At 36.9% G+C, this 24,699-nt stretch overlaps 1 long non-coding RNA gene across 2 annotated transcripts in view; it reads right to left on the reverse strand.

Annotated features, from left to right (window-relative positions):
- LOC145720679 (uncharacterized) overlaps window positions 1–24,699 on the reverse strand; it is a 131,961-nt gene that overhangs the window by 18,437 nt on the left and 88,825 nt on the right. For both annotated transcript variants that reach the window (XR_014143849.1, XR_014143848.1), the window contains exon 2: window positions 1,798–2,001. This is a non-coding gene — a long non-coding RNA (uncharacterized LOC145720679). The remainder of the gene's footprint in view (window positions 1–1,797; window positions 2,002–24,699) is intronic.

Raw genomic sequence — 24,699 nt, forward strand, 5'->3', positions numbered from 1 at the left:
TCTCAATTTTCAGGTAACGGAAAATAAGCCAGTGTCACAATTGTCTTCTTAAAAATGCAGGTGTGTGTGTCTTTATGCAGCTAGAGAGATGCTAGAAACATAGTGGATGCTTAAAAAATACTTTGTACTTATTGGTTACAAGACTGGTAAGTAATTGATACATACCTGGACAAGGGCTACACGCTGGAGTTGATGCAGTCCAGCAAGGAAGGAAGGATTATTTTATGACACATTGTTCAGAATTGTTGGCATATGGTGATGATAGAACCTACACGAACTTTTATTCCATTTAATTATTGTTTTCAAATTTTCTACAGAGGCTATAACCCCTCCCTCTCCCCTTACTGCATTCCCTTTTTGATACACTGTTGATGGAACTGTTTATTTTTGGCTATTGTCTAAACAGAATTGGTCACTTCCCCACATCTCCCCAGTTAATGCTTATTTCTGATTGTTGATGCGAATGCTGCCCTGGGATCAAATATTGTTAATATCATTTGTGGATATGAAGAAACTAGGCATTATTGTAGGGATCCTGAGAAATCCAGTTGATTCCCATTCATCCTCCAAAATCTTTTTTAAGATGCTATATTTCTGATTAGATTGAATGTGGAATTTAACTACATTTATAACAGTAAGTAAAAATCACAGGATTAAAAGAGTCTTATCAAAGGATCCTTGATTTTTTTTTTCAAACACAAAGAATAATCCTTATCATGTTTTAACTTTTACCAACATCCATACTATTAAATATACTTAAAGGGGGACCTTTAGGCAGAAGATAAAAATGACTTTGATATGCTAGCACAGACCTTTCTTTCAGCCACTTCAAAGTTGCTGTCTTCCATTTCTACTCCAGAATAACCTTGACTCTCTCTGTCTACTTCTGCACCTCCCATTCACTGTTCAACCCACTGCAGTCTGGCTTCTGTTCTCAGCACTCAGCTAAAAGTGCTTTTATCATGAAGGTCACCAAGGAGTTCCTAATTCCCATGTCTAATGAACATGACTTCATTTGATATTGTTGAAATGCTATTTCATTTATGTTTCCTCATTCTTACTTTTACTCTTTATGAATGTATTTATCTCTTTCCCACGTTCTATATATTTGTGTTTTACAGAATTTCCTAGACCCACTGCTCTTCTCACTTCACAAACTTGCTTATTTTTCACAAACTTGCTTATTCTTGTGGCATCGATGACCTTGTCTATGTTGATTCCCAAACCTGTTATTCTCAGATCAGACCTTGAAGTTAAGGGTTGTGTATATAATCATGTTTGCTTTTCCTCACCTCTCCATCTAGATATCCTATAGGTATATCAAATTGAACAAACTCCAAAACTGAATCAGTTGTGTCTATGCATAAACATATTTTGTTTGTACTGTTTTCCATCTATTTTCCAACCCTAAGAAACTATTGATATTTTTAATTATCTTTCAATTATATTTAATGAATAGTCTATTTCTAAGTTCCTTAATTTTCATTTCTATTTCAGCTGCTCACGGCCAAGCCTTTTCTCTCTATAATTAGATATATACTATTATAGAAATATCATTCTGGTTATGGTCATATCCTACTATACCCATTCTCCAGAGAGTCAACATCAATTACTATAATGCAAATGCGATCATGTCATTTCATGTTAATAGGCTGTCTAAAAATATAAAGTCACAATATCATATTTCTATTGTTCCATTTTGCCTATTGTGGAAAATATTCTTTTCTTCTTGTACAGTCTCCACTCCACTGACAAGTAAAAAAAAAAAAAACACAAAGAGAAAAACCTGGTACTTACTGAGTCCAAGGAGTCAGTGTCTTCATTTGGTCCAATGGGTAAAACTTGAAGATATGAACTTCCAGTAATCAGAATCCATTCTCTGCTTCCATTGCTGCTTTTACAACCACCCAATATTATCATTGCAAATAGGCAATTTCTATGTGGTGTTCTCCTTTATGTGTTGATGTGACGATGGATATTGCTGCTAGAGTTTCAGCAGTTCTTGGATGAAAAAAATTTCTCCTGTGTTACTCTAAACCATAATGTTTGATACCACCATAATTTTTGGTTCCCAATGAACTACCATTTGAGTACACGTATACACATACACACACTTTTCCCAAGTGCATGACCACAGCATTAGGGTGGCTTATTTGAGAATAATTCTGGCTCAAGACTTGTTTTTGCAAAAAAGATATTTTCCATGGCAATCAATGCCCAGGTGTTAATGCATTCCATTATGATTTCTTAACTCAACAGAACCTTGTTATACTAACCTGCCAGTGTCTTCTCTCTAGGCTCAACAATCAGTGTTAGATATTCCAACAACACTGACCGTCTCAAAGTAAGAATTGAGAAACGATTCATTTTTTTCTCAAAAAGTAAGATCATTATTGCTATCTTTGTTCCAAATAATTTGCTCTTCCTGTTTAGTATTGTATATTGTCCACTCAATAAATACCATGCAAAATCAAATATAATTCACAATGGTTGCATATATTCTCTATGTAACTATGCCATCCTTATTAACAAATTTCCTCATATAGATTTTTACTGCAACATGTTTTCTTTAATATTTTTGTAAGTATATTTGTAAATATACATTTGTTCTGTATTTCCTTAGAATAAATTTCCTTCACTGGAATTACTGAAAAAATATTTCTAGGGTTTTTATAAAACTAGTCAATTATTTTCTATAAGATAAGCTTATATTTGTTTCAACAGTGTATAAGAATGCCCACTCTTCATATATTTAACAAGATTGCCCTAGCATTTTTAATTGCAAAATAATCTCACATTTTAATTTCATAGATTACTTATAATTAGAACTCTGTGCTCTTTTTCCCCACATTTATTTATGTGATATTTAGAAGGTTCCATTGGATATTCAAATGAACGGACATAGCATTGTTTCCACTATATAGCAAATTCCATCTTCCCTAATCTGGGCCCTATAGTAATTTATTATTGAGATTTCCGATGTCCATATGACACCACTGTTTTTGTTATGTGCCAAAGGAGTGATTTCTCTAACTGTTCATCTTTAAAATACTGGTATATAGGGCGCCTGGGTGGCTCAGTCGTTAAGCGTCTGCCTTTGGCTCAGGTCATGATCCCAGGGTCCTGGGATCGAGTCCCACACCGGGCTCCCTGCTCGGCAGGAAGCCTGCTTCTCCCTCTCCCACTCCCCCTGCTTGTGTTCCTGCTCTCACTATTCTGTCTGTCAAATAAATAAATAAAATATTTTAAAAAAATAAATAAAATAAAATACTGGTATATGCTACGGTTTTTGTTTGTTTCCTGCCACGTTTAAAGCTCTGTGTTATGTTCTACACACATATGAGGAAATTGGTTTTACTTCTAAATTTAATTGTGCTATATTCTGTTGTCATTTCACCTGAGATATTTTCCTCGTAATAGTCCCTTGTGTTCTGACTCTGTGGTCTGAGGACAAGCACTTTATCTGTTCATACACACAGTGACCCCCAGCAACCTTCCTTTAAGGCCACTCAGAAATGTCCAAACCATCTAAATTCTAGACCACATCAGCCTATAATGACTCTCTGCTATGCAGGGACCTTTTTTTTGGGGGGGGGGGGGGCATCTGTGTCTCCCATAACGTGCCCTGAGGCCAGTTTCCTAAATATACCAGAAATCAGATACTTTGTGGAATCTTTCAACTAGAAACATTAAAGCCATCAACTCTATATTTAGGCCAGAGTGTAAGAGAACTAAAAGTAAAGGATTAGTTCCTTTCATTTCATGGTAAAATCTTTCAGTTGAGGGTTTTTCACATAGATCCATGATGCCCATGGTCTTCCTGAATTTATATGGAACATTTTGTTTGAATTGCATATTTTCCCTTAGCTTTTTACAGGAGCTGTGAGAACTCTGTGACTCAGAATTATGTTTAATTAAGGCAGCCTTCAGTAGGACTTCTACCTTTCTGGTTACAAGATGACAAGCTGTGTGAGGAGAGAAATATTACCTATGCCTGGGGGCTTATAGTAAAATCTTAGCTTTGTTTGTTTTGGTTTTTTCTTTCCCCCAGTCCTGGTTCTTGTATACAGTGATGAATTAAGATAAAATGATTTGAGTTTTTTCAGTTAAAATAATTGCTGAGGGCAAAGTCTTCTCTTTTTAATACTACTCAATACTACTCAACAATTCTTAACTGAAAAGTTTTATCTTTTTCGAAAACAATAGGGAAATAACTTTGACCTTTTTGATGAGGACATTATTGAAAATTCCTATCATCTGATGTTCTTTTTTCCCCATCTACTTCTCACTGACCTTTATTGAATAATTCTGAATTAGATTTAAATTTCCTTTGGTCTTTGTGATATTTACTATTGAAATACCATTTGCTTTGTGGATCATTTTTAAGAGGTTCCTTTATGCACATAGCATTACTGTAAATGAAGCACAGATACTTCGTGAAGTCTTTCTTCTCTGCTCTTTTTATCCTCTCAGCTGGCATCTCCTTTCCACATATACTCCAATCCTGAAATATACTGACTTGTATTATAAACAGCGAATATCTTAATGTTTTAGTGTGACAAGTAATGATCTAATTTTATTTTTTTAAAAGATTTTATTATTTGACAGAGAGAGACACAGCGAGAGAGGGAACCCAAGCAGGGGGAGTGGGAGAGGGAGAAGCAGGCTTCCCACTGAGCAGGGAGCCTGATGCAGGGCTCGATCCCAGGACTCCAGGATCATGACCTGAGCCGAAGGCAGATGCTGAACGACTGAGCCACCCAGGCGCCCCTGATCTAATTATTTTAATAGATGACTCTAAGATAAGCTAATGCTGATCAGATCAATTTAATGAACAAAAATTTACATGGATTTTTTTTTTCTACAAATAGAATTGGTTTTTTTAGTGTAATGCAGTTTAACAAAAATATTTTGAACACCTACTGTCTGCAAGGCCCTATGCTAGGTGCAGGAGAGAGAAAAAGGTGTCCAGTACACAATTTCTACACTCATAAAGGTTGGAGTTAAGTGCATTAGGATATGTAGTCTGGTGCCTATAGAATCATATATATGTTCTTCACTCATAACAATGGGATAGGTGGGGAAATAGGCTGGCAGTCTTGCTCCACTAGATCATCCAGAGTTTAGGGCTCTTGCCTCTTGTGTCTCATCTCCCTCAACTATTGCTCTTATCTGCATGGTCAAACTTGGTTGACCAGTGCCAAGTCCAAGTCCCATCTCATGGAAAAGAGAAGACATAAAAGGAGAACCAAAGCCTAATTTTTTTTTTTTAAGGGAAATGCCTATCCTTAAAACAATTGGCAAGGACTTTATTATAAAACTACCTCTCACTACAAAAGGGATAGGAAGTGATTCTGTATGTGTACCCATGTACTAAATTAAAACTAGGAGAGAATGCTAATAATGAAAAAATAAGATCGGAAACTGGAGAATTATTAGCAGTACAAATGTGCTTTTATAGAAATAAATAAAATCTTAACACACCCCAAGTACTATAATAGAGAAGCATGAATATAGGAGCATGAGCTATTACTTTTGGATATGGGTAGTTGGGAATAGTTCATGCATCCTTTTTGAACTGGTTCTTGATATTTGTCTTGAACTTCAGTAAATACAGATAGAGGGAAGGGTCTTTAAACTGGAGATGTCAGTATGGTCAAGAGTAGGGATGAGAATGTGTGGAAAATATTAGGGAAGACAGTAATCTAGTTTAAGAAGTGGAATGAAGTTTTGAGATTTGAAAAGAGCCTTTGCATAGAACACGGGGATTTGGGGTTTATTCCTTAGAGAATGAAAAGATAGGTTCTGTGCAAGAATATATTTACTTCAGAGGTGTATTTTTGTAGTAATAGCTCTAGAGAAGGAAGATAATAGAACCACTTAGAATGCCACAAAAAAAAAAAATTCATGGTGCAGGTAATCAGGACCTGAATCTGTGATATTTGAAAGGAGATGTAATGTTTTGATTTGTACTTTTATTTTTTACTCACTAATAGCAGGCTATTAAATAATTTAATCCTGGAAATGTCTACAATTATTAACACTTATTAACAATATGATTCTCTCTTGATTGCTTTGTTTTAAACATCTACAAAATTATGTTCTCGGATATACCAAGAAGAAAGATAACCTTCATTACCCTATAGTTAATTTTTTAACGTTACTATAATTTGACTTAGTGATTCATACGCTCACTTTCCTGCCAATTCTTACAAGATTATTCATCGTATTTGTGATTATCAGCAAAGAAGATCGTTACTAATTTTATATACATAACAAAGACCAATGACTTGACTTCCAAATGTTATACTTATTACATGGAAATTTACAATCAGGAAAAGAGAAACCAATTAATATATACTCCTGAAACATTGACTCAAAATGCCAGTAATGATTCCACAATAGTAACTTGGAAAGTGTCTGTCAAATACTATTAGAAAAACAGTAGTTTAATCACTCATTCTGGTTTTTTCTCTACATTCTTAAGGATAGGATAGATGCTCTTTCACTTTCCAGTACTATTATGGAGGGATAGGAAGGCATAGAAGCATCATGATGTTGAAAGAACTTTCCAAAAGGTGTTAATAAACCTGGGGTCCAGTCCTAATTTGGCTGCATTTAAGCTGTGTCTGTGTTCCAGTTATCTAATGCAGCATTACACACCACCCAAAAATGCAGTAGCCGAAAACCAATACAATAATTTGTCTTGCTCACAAATCTACAATTTGGGCTAGGCTTGGTGGGGGAAGCTCATCTCTATTTTATGTGTTGTCAACTGGGATGGATTGACTACAGCCTAAGGATACAGCTGAAGGTCGCTGACAAGCTTATGCTAGCCGCCAACTGGGAGTCTCAGGTTTTGTCCATGTGGGCCTATTCACTGATTGCTTGGGCGTTTTCCAAGAGCAAATATTCTAAGATGCATAAAGGGGATGACAGTCTCTGAAGAATTAGGCCAGGAAACTGGTACAAATCACTTCTGTTAAAATCTATTGGTCAAAGTCATCTCAGAGCCAAAATTGATTCAAAGAAAGGGAACCCTCAGTGGTGTACCAGTAAACTGTCTCTCAAAACAACAACAACAAAATCCCCAAAACAAAACAACTGTGATTTATAGTATTTACCAAGTTCTCTAGTGTAATTAGAGTTATCAATATCATGTCACTAAATACAGAGCTGAAAAGAGATGAGGAAAACCTATCCTTGAGAGCTGTTAAAAAGCAGGGTCCAGCACACCACTCTATTCGCCTAACCTCTCAATCACAGACAATGTGTGGCCACCTTAACCAGCCACACTTTGGGAATATCAATGAAACTGTGTGAATTCCTTCATAAGACAGGAATCGTGTCTGCATTGTCTCACAAATTACGTCAGGCACAAAGATAGGTTGTAATGGAAAACACTGGGAAATTGTAACAGCTTCATTATTAGAAGCTCTCCTGCAATTGCATCCTTAATAATGTGATGTTTCTCCAGTAGATAAGAGGATGTGTTACTTCACCATCTGGTTTTTCATACTAAAACTATATAATGAACACTGTGAAACTGCTTTATATTGTTATAGCTCACATTCTGATGAAAATAGGATATTTTATTTACAGACAGTTCTAAAAACTACATGTGTCTCAAATATAGGAACACTATTTATATCTGAATAAATCTCCAGATTTTAGTCGTCTTTGAAATATTAGGTAGAGGAAGTCCAGAATCCAGGTCTCCTAATTTGCACAGTACAATTCCACTCAAATATACTGATAAAACTGGCCTTCTGATCTCAAAGAACAACTAGGGGCAATGAGAAACATTTTAGTTTGGTGTGGTATTAAAGAAAAACGGAAGACCGTTTTCTATAGATTGATAATTTTCTAAATCACATTTCTGTGTTCAAAGATCAAGTTGATCATTAATATTGACCCTGTTTCACAAATGGCACTTTGTTCTGAAGGTAAGCAAGTATTTAAAAAATCAGTTTATTTCAAAATATGTGTGCATTTTAAACCCACCATCACACAGCAATACTTTTGAATCTGGCATGAAATATTTCAAAAAATATGATCTCACATTTATTTCTGAGCTCTCAAGAAAAAATCCCTTATGAATTACATTTCATAAATAAATTCCTAACATTAGAGACATTGATTTTAGGAGAGGTCTTTGTTATTCATTTCAATTGTATTTCTTCATCTCAAAAAGTATTTTGTCAATTATTTCAAAACTACAAAGTGAAAATACTGGTACTTGAAATTAGACTACCTTGCTAGATTTTAAAGAATGAATTACTATGCTATGATATTTTGTCACTCACCTATCAGCAAGTGTTCTGCAATTTAATTGCTCTTTTTGAAGAGTAAGACTGTATCTATTTATAAGCTATGACAATGTGACATTTGTGCAAAAAAATCTCAATTTAGAAGTAAAAGTCTAAAAGTAAAAGAGAAAACCATTATAGAAATGCTTAGTGACTGAGACCATTTTTTTCCTATTGAGTTGGTTTTTATATTAACTTTTTTCATTGCTAGAAAATTTAAGTGTACAGATTTTCTCTGTAAGTAAAACATTTAGAAAATGTATTTAAATGTTGACTAAAAAATATTTTCCTCACTTCTCAAAACTACATTGAAATGACCAAATATCCTAAAACAATTAAAACTGAATGACCCTAATGTATTATATATATATATATATAAAATAAAATATATCACCATGGTTGATCTCAAAAACAATGTGAATGACAAAAACAGGCTTCACAATGATAGAGTATGATATATTTTCTGTAAAAAATTAACACAATATTTACATATTATTACTGAATGCATATATATATACAATGCATCCAAAAACTAGTCGGCACATTAGTGGGCTAGGGACTATTCAAGGGTCTGGAGATAGAGAAAATTCCTCCCTTGAGGGTGTTTACTTTGTGATGGTAGGAGACAGTAAATAAGTGTTATCCATAGAACACGTTGCACTTGAGGTTGATAACTGCAATGGAGAAAAGAAACTTGGGAAGATAGGAAACAGTCTTTGCTTTTCCCCAGATAGCAGGAGTGAGGACTATCACTGCATTTTAAAAGAGAGGGTCTCCCTGGGAAAGTATGATTTGGACAAAGACAAGAAAGGGATGAAGCACCAAGCTTTACAGATACTTAGAGGACGAGGGCATAGGGAATAAATGCAAAGTGCCTGAGAAGGGAACATGCCTGCTATCTGGGGAAAAGCAAAAAGGGAGGAAAAAAACCTGGAGCTGAGAAGATGAGGGGTACAGTAGTAGGAGATGTGTCCCAAAAGATAACTGGAATAGAGGGTTGTCTTGGGTTTGGGTCTCCAGAAGCAAACCTGGAGCATATACATGCACACAGGTGATTTATTATGGAAATGTTCTATGAATTCCCGGGGCCACTCAGCTCTCTGAGGGCACAATGGCTGCAGTTGTTCAGGGCAGTCCTCAGAAAAGACTTGCAGTCTTGTGCTGCTAGAAGTAGAGACAGGGATGGGGCACAGATGGGGGTGGGGGGATTCTAGTGTATCTGTGCAAAATACCCATAATGTGCCTACAGACCTAAAGACTGCATAGCACTTTGTCAGCCTTGTAAAGGTTATGCCTTTTACTGTAAGCAAGGTGAGAAACCACTGGAGGATTCTAAGCTAAGGCAATGTGATCTGACCATTGTTTTAAAGGGAATGGATTATAATTTAAGATAGGTAGGAGCAGAGAGAGTGGTGTGCAAGTCCAAGCTATTTTCTTTGACCTATTTTGGTGGCTTGGACCAGTATACTAACATCAGAAGTATTAAGAAATGTTTGGATTCAGATTAATTAAGGAGAACTCTAAGGGATTTCGTGTGACCAACTAGAAATAAGGAACTTGTAAAAACTAATATAATAGGGAAGAACTTGGGGGTGGGAAGTGGGAGAGCATATTAAGAGCTCAATTTTTGGTATTTTACTGTAGAAATATCTATTAGACATTCAAATGATGATATCAATAGGCCTTTAAATAATTGAGTCAAATTTGGGAAAGAGATTCTGGCCAGAGATATAAATTTGTAATTCTTCAGGGTATAGAAATAGAGCATGAGATAATGAAATTTGAGTACAGGTAAGCCAAAAATAAAATATTTCGGGTATAGTCACCTGATGTACTCTAAGATCTGTATGCAAAGAAATGAGAACGAAGCCAAGAAATTCAGAAGTAGTGATGAGGGAGATGGGCACCAAACCATGGAAGATACTTGGAGGATGAGGAACTAAAGGCTGAGAGAGAGAGAGAGATCAATTATATCAGGTGCTGCTGTGGCTCAGGAGGAGAATGGAGAATTGACCATTATGTTTAGCAGCTGAGAAATCATTTGTGGTCTTGGCACCTTGACTAAAGATATTTTGATATAATGATAGTGGCAAAGCATGGCAGGAGTTGGTTTGAGAAAGGGAAGAAAGGAAATAAGATCCGAGGGTGTATATACGAAGCTAAGAAGTTTTGCTGCAAGGGAAGGGAGAGAAGTAGGGACAAATTAACGAAGACAGGAAATTGAGGGAAGTCATATCTTTTGTTCAGTATGAGAATAATAAGAATATGGTTTTAGGGGCACCTGGGTGTCTCAGTCAGTTAAGCGTCTGACTTGATTTCAGCTCAGGTCATGATCTCAGGATCCTGGGATCCAGCCCCCCATAGGGCTCCACGCTCAGCAGGAAGTTGGCCTGAGACTCCCTCCCCCTCCCTCGGCCCCTCCCCTCACACACCATCTCCCTCTAAAATCAAATCTTTTTTTTTAAGAAAAAAGGTTTTTATACTGTAAGTATGGATTCAGTAGCAAGGGGGAAAAATGATACGAAGGAGAAAGGGAGGAAAGCTGGAATGATGACTTGAAGCAGCACTGAGGATGTGGAATTGGATGTGTAAGTAAAAGTGTTAAATCTAGAAAGGAGTCTGGCAGCTCATTAATGGTAATATGAGAGAACATAAGGCATAGCGTGTGGACACAGGGTAGATAAAATGAGAGCTTATGGATATTCTCTTCTGTATTCTTCTATTCCGTTGTTAAAATATAAAGCAGGGGGGATTGAGTGTAAGTAGAAGCAGGGAACGTTAAATGTTTGGAATCAGAAAACATGCAAAACAGTCATCTTTTAGACTGGGAAAAGGGATGGACTAGAGAAATGTGATTGTGGAAGAGCAGTGAATATTCAGTTGAAATCATTGATCATGAATTTAAACTGGAAGATTCAGCAAGATTAGTTTTCCTTTAGCCATATTCAGCAAGTCTAGCATTATAGTTCCAGGCCAGGGGTGCAGCTTTGGCAAGTGAGTATGAAAAAATAAGAGAGGTGAAAGGAATGAGTATGTTTGCAACAGAATGATTACAATGATGGATCATAGAATTTAATCAGGTTATGAGGAAAAAGAAGATAGGCATTATGAGGTGGTAAATAGATGGAAGTATTAATTGATTGTATATTATGGTGGGCTAGAAAGATTGTTGTAATTGGGGTAATACAGTTAGTGAGTTGGAAAATAGGTGTTAATCAGATACTGACATACTTGCAATTGAGATTAGTTTAAGGAGGAGGTGGCTGTTACTGATCATGAAAAGATCTAGAGAATAAAACTGTAATTGAATATCTGAAGAAGAGTAGACTATAAGACCATTTGACATGTGAACATATCAAAAAAGTGAGAGCCAATATGTAGATATTGCCAAAGGGCTCATCTCCTAATACCATCACAGTGGGCATAGGATTTCAACATAAATTTGAGGGATACACAAACAATCCATAGTAAGTGTGATGCAAAGGAATAAAACTGTAGTGTTAACTTTATTAGTGATGTTTCCTTACTCATAATTTAGAAAAAAAAGCAAATATTGTATATTGTTCTTGTTTGAGATACATGTGTATTACACTATTCTCTGGACATTTTTATACATTTTGCATTCAAAAGATGAATAAAATTAAAACAATGAAGGAAATAGAATGCAACACTTATATGTACAGAATTCAGTCATCACTGTTTTGTAAGTGGTAGAAAACTATTTCTACAAGAATAAATTTGGGTTTTTATAAAATAAGGCACATGTTAGATTGATGATGAAATGTAGCAATAAAAATTTAGAACCTAAAAACTGAAAGACTTAGCATCCCAAAAGAGGATTTTTCCCAGTGTGACCACAGAGTAATATTAAAATCTGAGCGAACAAGCTAACACCTTTGTAAGGACTACATTGATCAGCCAGGAGGTTAATTACTTAAAGGAAAGTTTCATTTTTAAAATGTAACAAAATGTGAAGAGATTTAAAAAAAAATTGAAAAGGAATTTAATGCCCAACTGAAGGGACTAAATAAAATCAAATGCATTCAGGAAAGAACACTACTCAACCACCAAACAATAGATAATTTACAGATTATTTTAAAATTGCCGAGGTAGGCTAGGTTGGAGGGAAGGGTAACGAAAAGCTTTTTAACTCATTCTATAGCATTATACTCAGACATGGCAAGTGTAACAAAGGGGGGGAACACTTAAATTTTACTTTATACATGAGAACATGTATTTTTATATCACAGATCATTAAATAAAATCCAGCTTCTACCAGGAGACACAGCAATAATTTCATATCATTACAGACTGAGTCTATCATGTAACCTCTTGCAGCTGCTCTTGCCACTAGATAAATAGGTAAGGAAGGGGTTGCTGTGTGGCTGGGGGGATTGATCCTGGGTGTAAAAGAGAAACTGTGGTGCTATTAGAAAATAGGGTGTAAGGAGAAGAATGCTTGGTTTTCTGGGGATCCTAATGGGCACTCCAAAGTTCTGTGATTAAAGTCCATGGGAAATCACATCAACCTAGTACAGTCAGAATGTGTAATGACCCAGCCACGTTAGGAATAAAGGTCTTGCTTATTCAACCAGGCAGGAAACTACACTGGGCTGAGATGATTGCTGAGAGTTAAGGCAATACAGAATGGGAGTGGGAAAAGGTAGTGAAAAACACCAATTATGAACTCATGACTAAACTGCTGACATGAGGTCAACAATAATTAAATAATAGTTACTTATTTGAGTAAGGGATGTATTGGTGTGTAGTTTAAGCATTTTTCCTTACATCAGCAAATATTAGATATGATAATAGTAGCTAACCTTGTATCTCAACATTTAGGTTACGGAACATCAAAGAGAAAGCGTGACTCATCCTGAAGAGGAATGAGCATCAACCAAAGACACTATATAAGGCAAATATAGAGGACTTTGTGAATTTGTTTGGGAACAGTGTTAGTGTGCTGCATCATGTGAGGAGGAAGTATGATTTTAGAACTCATCTGTGGTTAATAAAGATGCCTATAGATTCCAAAATGGAAAGAGAATCTTGATGGTTGGTTTTCCATTGTGTCAACTTAGCTAAGCTGGAATGATGTTTCCCAGAATTTCTTTCCCTCTATGATCTGGGCTAAGCTTGGCCATAAGAAAAACATGTGTAAGATTTAGAAGGTGGAAGTGAACAGCTAGATTGAGGCTCGGGGTGTCAGTGTAGGATCAGATACAATTATAGCTCATGCACAGTGTCTCAAATTTGCTGACTCACCTTGGTGGCGTGAAACAGTAACTGGGCTTCCACCTCCTCTGCCATCTGCTACATCTCCTCCTCCTGCTCCACCGACTCCTGAGCCAGATTTTTGTTTATGCCCTTGATAGATAGCACCAGCCTCTTCTGCAAATCATCCCTATCACTGAAGTAGGACAGTTCAAGGTGTTGAGAGGCTAATATGGTTTCCAGTTGATCCTCCCAGGTTCTGGCTCATCTTCACAAGCTCCAGTTTGCCTTTGCTCTAACACCAAATATTTCTGGATGTACTGCATGCCCTCCTTACTTCAGAGCCACCACCAGACAAACAACAGTTGTAGCTAAACTGTTTAACCCTTTACACAGTTATATAAACAAATCCCTATAATAAATGATTTGGTATATTCTGAGTGGCCCATCTCTAGTTAATCTGACTCATAAAAATACCTTACAAATTGAACAGGGTTTCTTAATCATCTCGTTTCTATAAAATCTTTTTTTAAAAGAATTTCTCTGGGAATTTTCAGTATTTAGGCATTTTAACAAAGTGGTTTTTTTTGGGGTAATAAACATTTTGCTATTTAACAAAATTTATTAATTATAGAAGGAAAATAACCAACAAATTATAAAATGTCCTATCCTAGTATTAGATTGAAATTTACCAACAGATTACCAAAAATAGATAAAATTTGCTTTCATGATCAATTGGCAGTTCGGTTTTCATAATTTATTTGATTCTAAATTATTACCCCTCATTTATATTACTTTAAATCAAACTTTTATTTACTAACTTGTGTTGTCACGGTGGTATACATTTTTGCAGCTCTTTGTATTTTGTACTAGTTTGCATTTGTATCACTCCTAAACAGCAAACGTGAGTTTTTTTGTTGTTGTTTAGAACTCATCTGTGGTTAATAAAGATGCATATAGATTCCATAGATTTTTTTCATTTTTTTAAATTAGCAGATACCTGAAGTATTTTTTCAGGGTTTGCACAGGACCCTAATTTACTACCTTTTTTTTTTTTTTAAAGATTTTATTTGAGAGCGCATATGAGTAGGAAGGAGGGGCAGAGGGAAGAGGAGAGACTCTCAAGCAGACTCTGCACTGAGTATGGAGCCGATAAGGGGCTCAGTCTCACAACCCCAAGATCATGACTGAAGCCAAAATCAAGAATCAGGAGGTTAACCGACTGAGCCACCCAGGCACCACTGATTACCACTTTGATATAATCTACATATGCACAATATGCTGAGCTGGTAAAACATACTGTAAATTATATATTAAATATTTTAAAAGATTTTATTTGTGAGAGAGAGAGAGCACAAGCCGGGGGAGTGGCAGACAGAGGGAGAAGCAGGCTCCCCTCTAAGCAAGGAGCCTGATGTGGGACTTGATTCCAGGACCCTGGGATCATGACCTGAACTAAAGGCAGACCCTTAACCGACTGAGCCACCCAGACATCCCTATATATTATTTTATCTGCTTTTACAAGTGGAAGGTGCAAAGATACATACAGTAGTCTCACTGATGACTGTAAAGTGAATTAACATTTGATAATAATGCCTTAGCTTGTTGACGCTAAACATCATAGCCCCCCCTTCACTTTTGTCATATCCCTAAAGTGGCCTGTTTAAATTTTCATGTATACTTAGAGTTAATAAGATCTTGTTTCCTATTCCATAGTAATATTTCAATCTTCATATCTCTTTGTGCTTTAGTCTTTAATAATGTTTGTGACTAAGAGTAAAGCCAAATTAAAACGAATCCTTTCAAAATATTTATAAACAAATGGGATAGTATCTAGGATTTGACTCAAAATAATGTGAGGAAAGAAGAAAGGCAAATAGATGAAACAATATTAGTCAAGGGTTGAAAAATATTGAAATTCTTCTTGATGTTACTCATGGCCAACCCCGATATAGCTTCAGAATAGGGGCTGGTCATCAGAAAGAACAATCTCGTGATTAATGTGTTGGAACTTTGAGCTAGCCCAAATTCTAGGAAGGGGAGGGTGGCTGATGATTGAATTCAAATACATGAACAGATTTAATCAATCCTACCTCTATAATGAAATCTCAATTTATTCTCTGTACACTGAAACCCACTGGAGCTTCCTTGTTGGTGAACACATTGATGTACCAGGAGGGTGACATCCCCTGATTCCATAAGAACAGAAGTTCTGCAACCCCTGTGTAACAAAACTGAAATTATACACATTGTTCTGTGAGTCATTCTAGCAAATTATTAAACCTGAGAGGATTGATCATGGAAACCCCTAAATTTGTAGCCAGTTGGCCAGAAGTGGGATGGTCTGAGGATGCCCTCAAGACTTGCAGCTAGCATCTGAAGTGCAAGCAGTCTTTTGTAGAGGAGTCTGCCCTTCATCTGTGGGTCTGTGCCAACCCCATGTGGTTAGTACCAGAAATGAATTGTAGTATATACAGTTGGTGTCAGACCAGTTTAAATAACATAATTGCCTTTTGAATGAAGTTTACATTTTTTGACATAAATTATTTTTTTAGGTATAGCCTCTTATTTCTCTAACATCTGTCTCTGCTCTCTAATTCAAATTGGTCTTGTAGAAACACCAAAATGATATTTTTCCTAAACAGTGCTTATTTTCCTGCATATGTTCATGTCACCGATTTTGAGTAGTTGCCCTTATAGACAGAGATATCATCTAATAGGATTATTTTATACTCAGCTTAGTGATCATTTCTGCAGGGTGTGTTCCAACTACCATCTACCAACTCCAACCATTCCACCAGTACCACGCCCAGTGCCAAAGTTGGTGTAAGGTACTACTGAGTATTTTTATCAAACTTTATATGTATTCCATTTTGGTCCTTGGACATTTTTTCATAATGTCCATGTAACTATTTTCCATGGCATGCTGTTAGCTCCTCAAAAATGATTTTTATCTGGCTCAGTCGTTAAGCGTCTGCCTTCGGTTCAGGTCATGATCGCAGGGTCCTGGGATCGAGCCCCACATCGGGCTCCCTGCTTAGGGAGAAGCCTGCTTCTCCCTCTGCTTGTGTTCCCTCTCTCTGTCAAATAAATAAATAAAATCTTTAAAAAGGAGAATGATTTTATCTTTGTTTTTCTGTCCCCAGAACCTAACTCCATGGCGACAACAAAGTGTGTGCAACTAATAGTTCTTGTGGAAATTATTTGAGCAAAGTGAATGCATCTGTACATGTCTTTAATAATGAGCTTTCCCCCCTAGATCTAGATTTATTATGTGTGTATATTCTATGGAAGTAAGTTATTTTTATGATTAACCTTAAGTAAACGAGGCTTTTTGAGAAACACTGTTTTTCTCTAAATTTCCTTCATGTTCAAATCAATCTATTCTAATTGCTTTTTGCATGAATGAACACTACAATTATGTGTTGTCTCCTCTCAATTTGAAATGTTCTTATAGATGTTGATAAAAATATTTTGTAATTGCATTGCAATTTGGACATCTGAGGTCAAAATAACAAATATATTAATCTTGACAATATTTGTTTAATATAAGGTTAGATCTTTTGGTAAAGGACAGAACACTGTAAATTTTTAAAGATTAGTCTTGGTGGTTTAATACAAAAGTCATATTTATCACTCAAGATTTTCAACTACTCAGTAGTGAATTACTTATTTAATCTATTAGAGTGCATCTTCATTACACTAATTTGATTACTTTTTTTCCTCTACAGTATATGTGGAGCAAACTAGTTTGGGTCCAACAAACAGTAAGTCTGTGTCTTTATAATGTCACTTATTTAGATGATGAGTAAAAATTTCAATTACTCTAAATGCAATGACCTATGTGAATTACAAAACCGAAACTAGTAATTTTTTTTTAATTACAGCTAAAATTACTTGGCCCCTAGACTCCTACTGTAAGATAAGAATAATAATCAGAATTTGCTAAGAAAAAAATTTTCGTAAGGACTAAGTGTAAGTACTCTTGTCATCAAAAATATTTTGAGTCTTATATACAGAATGAAAAATACATTTATTTCTATATATTATCATTTTTTTCTTCTCAGCTATTTCTTTTCAATTATGTAGACCTTGGTTGAATTTGCTTACACTTGAGATTCTCACTTTCATCCAGGCTACTTTGTCCTTTTTCAGGCTCTCTTGTGGTTGGATAGCTAATATATAATTTCTATCTTAAAGGAGTTTTATATTACCATTAGGAAAGGAAGTAAAATCTTTCAGCAACAGCAGAAAACATGCCCTGCTCAGGACCCTGCACAAATAATATCACTCAACAGTATTTCTGAATGAATAAACACATGCATGTGATAAGAATCACTCCATATTACTGAACAGTGCCTGGAAATTAACACCAGATCTACTTCATTTCATCTCTTTCCGCATACATCATCCAACATGTAAATGTTTTCATATTTATAGGATTTTTAAAAATATATTCTAGAAAATTCCATGTATTTTGCTGATCTTGAACTCCCAACCATCCTTAAATATTGAGTTCAAATCCCATCTCTTCATTGATACCACTGGCTTAAAATTAATTTTCCTTTTTTTTTTTTTTAGTACTAGGGTACAACATATAATTGACTACTTTATTGACATCTAATTTTAATCTGTGTGAATTGTGCCCATCAGTTAAATAAAAAGCTGTCTCAGATCACCAATAAGAATTTATTTTTCTGTTATATTTTTCTATTTTAACAAGCCAACAAATATAGTACCAACCACAAGGTGCATATATTATACATACATGACTGAGTAGAAAGTGTAAGTCATTTTATTAACGTGACCTTTTCTAAGAAACCATCCAAAGTGAAAAGGAAGCCTCAGGCTAATATATTTAAACAATTTGAATAGCAATGCATCTTCCTTTGTGGGTTTAGACTTACTCATTCATATTTAGATGAAACAGTTGCAGATGTTGCATTTATGTGACTATCAATTTAATATGGAGAAAGACAGAGACAATATAAATATTGCCACCATAAAGAATATTAGCTCTAAACCAAAATGCCTAGATTCTAACCTCACCTGTCATATATTAGCTCTTTTATCTTGGGCAAATTACCTAGCTTCTGTGTCTTAATGTCTTCATAAAATTTTGATAATTTATAACGACTTCATACCTTTTTTTTTTTTAGTGCAAAAGAAATGGGGGATAAATGAAATAGCCAGAAGTTAAATATTCAAATATTTACTGAATATGTGTGTATGTATATAATATATATGCACTAGATATATAATATGTATATAGTACAATATAGAATACAGCTCATAATTTACATTGTAATCACCACAATATTGTATCATTTTTAGACATTTTTTCCAGATTAGTTGAGAAGTTATTTGGGGGATGGAGTTAGAGAAGATATCAAGTCAACCTCTGAGAAGGAATTCACTCTCATGGAAAGGTAGTTATAGTATTTAGTATGAGCCAGTAAAAATCCTCAAGGTCAGGAAGAAAAGTTGAGTACTGAAGAGCCTGAGTCATTCATTCATTCATTCATTCATTTTATTTTATTTTATTTTATTTGACAGAGACACCGCGAGAGCGAGAACACCAGCAGGGGGAGTGGGAGAGGGAGAAGCAGTCTCCCCGATGAGCAGGGAGCCCAATGTGGGACTCGATCCCAGTATCCTGGGATCATGACCTGAGCTGAAGGCAGACGCTTAATGACTGAGCCACCCAGGCACCCCGAGCCTGAGTCATTTAGATCACCTTCTGACTCAGCCTGAAGGGGCTGATGCTTCAGTGCTAGGGAGAAAATGTCACAAAAATATGTCTGACCTTTGGAGGAAAAAAGTGCCATGGTGCTGTAGCCTGTCTAACCCAGGATCATTGAGGACTAAGGAGGATTATTGCTGGAAAATGATGACCTAGACCCAACCACAAGATAGAATCCCGAATGCAGAACAGCTGGCAAGGCTGTTTGTTTTTTGGAGGCACTAGTTAAAGAAGCAGCTGTGAAATAAGATTTCGTAGTGGTTTACAGCTGATGTTGGTTTGGGGTGATTTCCTAGCATTTTTGGTACTTGCTGCTTCCTGCTAGTAGTAGCAGGCATTATTCATACCAGGAAACAAATGAAGAGAAAAAGTGGACACCACATGGCGATTCATTAAACATTATATGACGTGCCTAAAAGTTTTAAATAGCAGGATAGAAATAACACATAGACTTGCCTTCTGTTCCAGTGGCTGTTTGTGCTGTATTTGGCTACCATCTTCACCTAGATTTTTATATCTTATCATCAAAATCATTTGGAAGATATTTTAAAAATCCATTATATTGAGTCATTGACATTTTAATTCAGGGTTGATAGCAAGTCCAGGAAATCCTAGTTCTTTAAGTCTTTCAGATCTGAGACAGCCACTCACATAGACTATACAGGATTCTTTAAGCTTCTATTATTCATCCCACTTTGGAATCAGCTGGCCTAGGGAAGCATCCTCGATCAGCCATGTAATTAGCTGTCTGGTGTGGGACTTTTCAGAACCTCATAATACTCCTTTTCAATTAAACCTATTTAGCACAGTGTTGTTAAAATTACAGATAATTTGGCATGTCATAAATACTCAATAAATGACATCTTTTATAAGGTCAGTAAAGTTGGTCTAATAAAAATTGGCCCAGCATATTATGTTAATTTAAAAGCTTTTTAAAATCAGTATTTTAGGGCGCCTGGGTGGCTCAGTTGGTTAAGCGACTGCCTTCGACTCGGGTCGTGATCCCGGAGTCCTGGGATCGAGTCCCGCATCGGGCTCCCGGCTCGGCGGGGAGCCTGCTTCTCCCTCTGACCCTATCCCCTCTCATGCTGTTTCTCTCTCTCTCTCTCTCAAATAAATAAATAAATAAAATCTTTAAAAAAAAATCAGTATTTTAGTCATCATATATGGTGCATTTAAAAATCATTTATTTCCTGGGGAGGAAAAGAAGGCAGAGGAGTATGGGACCCTATTCCAGCCGGTCCACGGAATTGAGCTGGATATCTACCAGACCACTCTGAACACCCACGAAATCAGCCTGAGATGTAAGAAGATATATCTGGATCTCTACAGAATATCGCAGGCGGTTGGTTTCAAGGTATAAAGCAGGGAGTCCTGATTCCGCGGGCACATATCCAAAGATAAACGGAAGGGGGAGGGAGGTGAGCTGTCAGGATCCTGCACCGCCAGTAAGCGATAGCCTCCCGTGCTGGGGACGGGGCACAGACTCGCTGACCGGTAGCCGTGGGGAAAGGACTTTAGAGCAGCCCCTCCAGATGGAAACCTGGAGTGGCTGGGCTGCACGTGTGAACTGGGGGTGGCTGGCGGTTTTAGAAGCACAAAGGGCAAAGACGTGCCCCAACCTGGAGGCGAGGACTGGGAGTATTGCTGAGGGGCGCACAACCCAAGATGCTGTTTTTAGCAGCATAGACAGAAACGGAGATAGTGTGTCCTGGAGAGCTCACTGAAGAACAGATGGCAATCTCTCTGTTCTGAGGCAGAGGGTTGGAAAGGATCTCTTCTGCTCTGACTCTGAGAGGAGACACAGAAAGCGGCCAGAGAACAAAAGCCCCAAAAAACCGGTGTTCACTGAGCCCATCCCCCCCCCATAGGGGGCAGGGCAACTCTGCTCAGTATTGCCTGAGTAACAGCGTGGCAGCCCCCTCCCCCAGAAGACAGACTGGGAGAACAAGAGGCCAATAGCCCTAAGGTCCGTATAAAACAGGTGCATCTTGCTTGGGTTGTGCTCAATAATTTGGACTCTCTACATTCCCTCAACCACCCCTCAACAGAATGAGTAAGAGGAGTCACCCCCAAAATAGGAAAGACTCAGAGACTGTGATTTCTGCCACAGATTTACATATGGATACAGATATAACCAAGATGTCGGAGATGGAATTCAGGGTAGCAGTTGTGAAGACAATACCTAGAATGGAGAAATCGATTAATGGCAACGCAGAGTCTCTAAAGGCAGAAATGAAAGCTGAACTGGCAGAACTTAAAAATGCTATTAGTGAGATCCAGTCTAATCTAGATAATAAACTAGGGTAAGCAAGGCAGAAGAACAAATTAGTGATCTAGAAGACCAACTGATTGATAGAAAAGAAGGATAAAGAGGCAGCCAGGGAGAAACAACTCAAAATCCATGAAAACAGAGAAATAAGTGACACCAGGAAATGTTCCAATGTCAGAATTATTGGGATCCCTGAGAGGGTGGAGAGAGAGAGAGAGGACTAGAAGATATATTTGAGCAAATCGTAGCTGAGAACTTCCCTAATCTGGGGAATGAAACAAACATTTGTGTCCTAGAGGCAGAGAGGACCCCTCCCAAGATCAAGGAAAACAGGCCAACACCTGGGCATGTAATAGTAAAACTTGTAATTCTTAGAACCAAGGAAACCATCTTAAGGACAGTTAGGGGGAAGAGATTCCTTAGGTACAGAGGGATGAACATCAGAATAACATCAGACCTATCCACAGAGACCTGGCAAGCCAGAAAAGGCTGGCAAGACCTATTCAGGGTATTAAAAGAGAAGAACATGCAGCCAAGAATACTTTATCTGTCAAGGCTGTCATTTAGAGTGGATGGAGAGATGCAGAGCTTCCAAGACTGGCAGAAACTGAAAGAATATGTGACCACTAAGCCGAACCTGCAAGAAATATTAAGGGGGGTTCTATAAAAGGAGAAAGACCCCAAGAGTGATATAGAATAGAAATTTATGGAGACAATCTATAGAAACAAAGACTTCATAGGCAACATGATGACAATAAATTCATATCTTTTAATAATCACTCTCAATGTGAATGGCCTAAATGCTCCCATAAAATGGCACAGGGTTGTAGATTGAATAAAATGACAGGACCCACCCATATGCTGTCTAAAGATACATCCAGACTGAAAGTGAAGGGATGGAGATCCATCTTCCATGCCAACGGACCTCAAAAGAAAGCTGGGGTTGCAATTCTTATATCAGACAAATTAGATTTTAAGCTAAAGACTGTAGTTACAGACACAGAAGGACACTATATCATTCTTAAAGGGTCTATCCAACAAGAAGATCTAACATTACATCTATGCCCCCAACACAGGAGCAGCCACCTACATAAGCCAACTGTTAACCAAAATAAAGAGTCATATTGATAACAATACGTTAATTGTAGGAGACCTCAATACTCCACTCTCAGCAACAGACAGATCATCTAAGCAGAAAATCAACAAAGAAACAAGAGCTTTGATGACACACTGGACCAGATGGACCTCATAGATATATAGAGAAATCCCACCCTAAAACAAACAGAATACACATTCTTCTTGAGCGCACATGGAACTTTCTCCAGAAGAGACCACATACTAGGTCACAATACCAAAAGACAGATTATTCCCTGCATATTCTTGGACCATAATGCTTTAAAACTGGAACTCAATCACAAGAAAAAATTTGGAAGAAATTCAAACACTTGGAAGCTAAAGACCACTCTGGTCAAAAATGTTTGGGTCAACCAGGAAATCAAAGAAGAACTTACTTAAACAATTCATGGAAACCAATGAGAATGAAAACACATTGGTGCAAAATCTATGGGATACTGCAAAGGTGGTCCTAAGGGGAAAATACATAGCCATCCAAGCCTCACTCAAAAAAAAAAAAAAAGAAAAATCCCGAATTCACCAGCTAACTTTACACCTTAAAGAACTAGAGAAAAAGCAACAAACGATGCCTAAACCATGCATTAGAAGAGAAATAATTAAGAAATAATTAAGATTAGAGCAGAGATCAATGAATTAGAAACCAGAAACATAGTAGATCAAATCAACGAAACTAGAAGCTGGTTCTTTGAAAGAATTAATAAGATCGATAAACCACTGGCCAGACTTATCCAAGAGAAAAGAGAAAGGACCCAAATTAATAAAATTATGAATGAAAGCGGAGAGATCACAACTAACACCAAGGAAATGGAAACAATTTATTAGAAATTATTATCAACAACTATATGCCAATAAATTAAGCAACCTGGAAGAGATGGATGCCTTCCAGGAAACCTCTATAAACTCCCAAGACTGCAACAGGAAGAAATTCACAACCTAAATAGGCCAATAACCAGTAGCGAGATTGAAGCAGTGATCAAAAACCTCCCAAAAAACAAGAGTCCAGGGCCTGATGGATTTCCTGGGAAATTCTACCAAACATTCAAAGAAGAAATACCTATTCTCCTGAAGCTGTTTCAAAAAAATAGAAACAGAAGGAAAGCTTCCAGACTCATTCTATGAGGCCAGCATTACCTTAATCCCCAAACCAGGCAAAGACCCCATCAAAAAGGAGAATTTCAGACTGATATCCCTGATGAGTGTGGATTCCAAAATCCTCAACAAAATCCGAGCTAATAGGATCCAACAATACATTAAAAGGATCATCCACCACAACCAAGTGGGATTTATCCCCGGGATGTGAGGGTGGTTCAACATTCGCAAATCAATCAATGTGATAGAACACATTAATAAGAGGAGGGAGAAGAACCATATGGTCCTCTCAATTGATGCAGAAAAAGCATTTGACAAAATACAGCATCCTTTCCTGATTAAAACTCTTCAGAGTATAGGGATAGAGGGAACATTCCTCAAGCTCATAAAATCATCTTTGAAAAACCCACAGTGAATATCATCCTCAATGGGGAAAAGCTGAGAGCCTTTCCCTTAAGATCAGGAACACGTCAGGATGCCCACTCTTACCACTACTGTTCAACATAGTACTAGAAGTCCTAGCAACAGCAATCAGACAACAAAAAGAAATAAAAGGTATTCAAATTGCCAAAGAAGTCAAACTCTCTTTGCAGATGACATGATACTTTATGTGGAAAATCCAAGACTCCACCCCCAAATTACTAGAACTCATACAGCAATTCAGTAATGTGGCAGGATACAAAATTAATGCACAGAAATCAGTTGCTTTCTTACACACTAACGATGCATCTGTAGAAAGAGAAATTAGAGAATCAGTTCCATTTACAATAGCACCAAAAACCCTAAGATACCTCAGAATAAACCTAACCAAAGAGGTAAAGGATCTATACTCTAGGAACTACAGAACACTCATGAAAGAAATTGAAGAAGACACAAAAAGATGGAAAAACATTCCATGCTCATGGATCTGAAGAATAAACATAGTTAAAATGTCTATG

The sequence above is a fragment of the Leptonychotes weddellii genome, chromosome 3 (genome assembly GCF_054177405.1).
Source record: "Leptonychotes weddellii isolate Sample4059 chromosome 3, ASM5417740v2, whole genome shotgun sequence".
In the NCBI taxonomy this organism is placed as follows: Eukaryota; Metazoa; Chordata; class Mammalia; order Carnivora; family Phocidae; genus Leptonychotes; species Leptonychotes weddellii.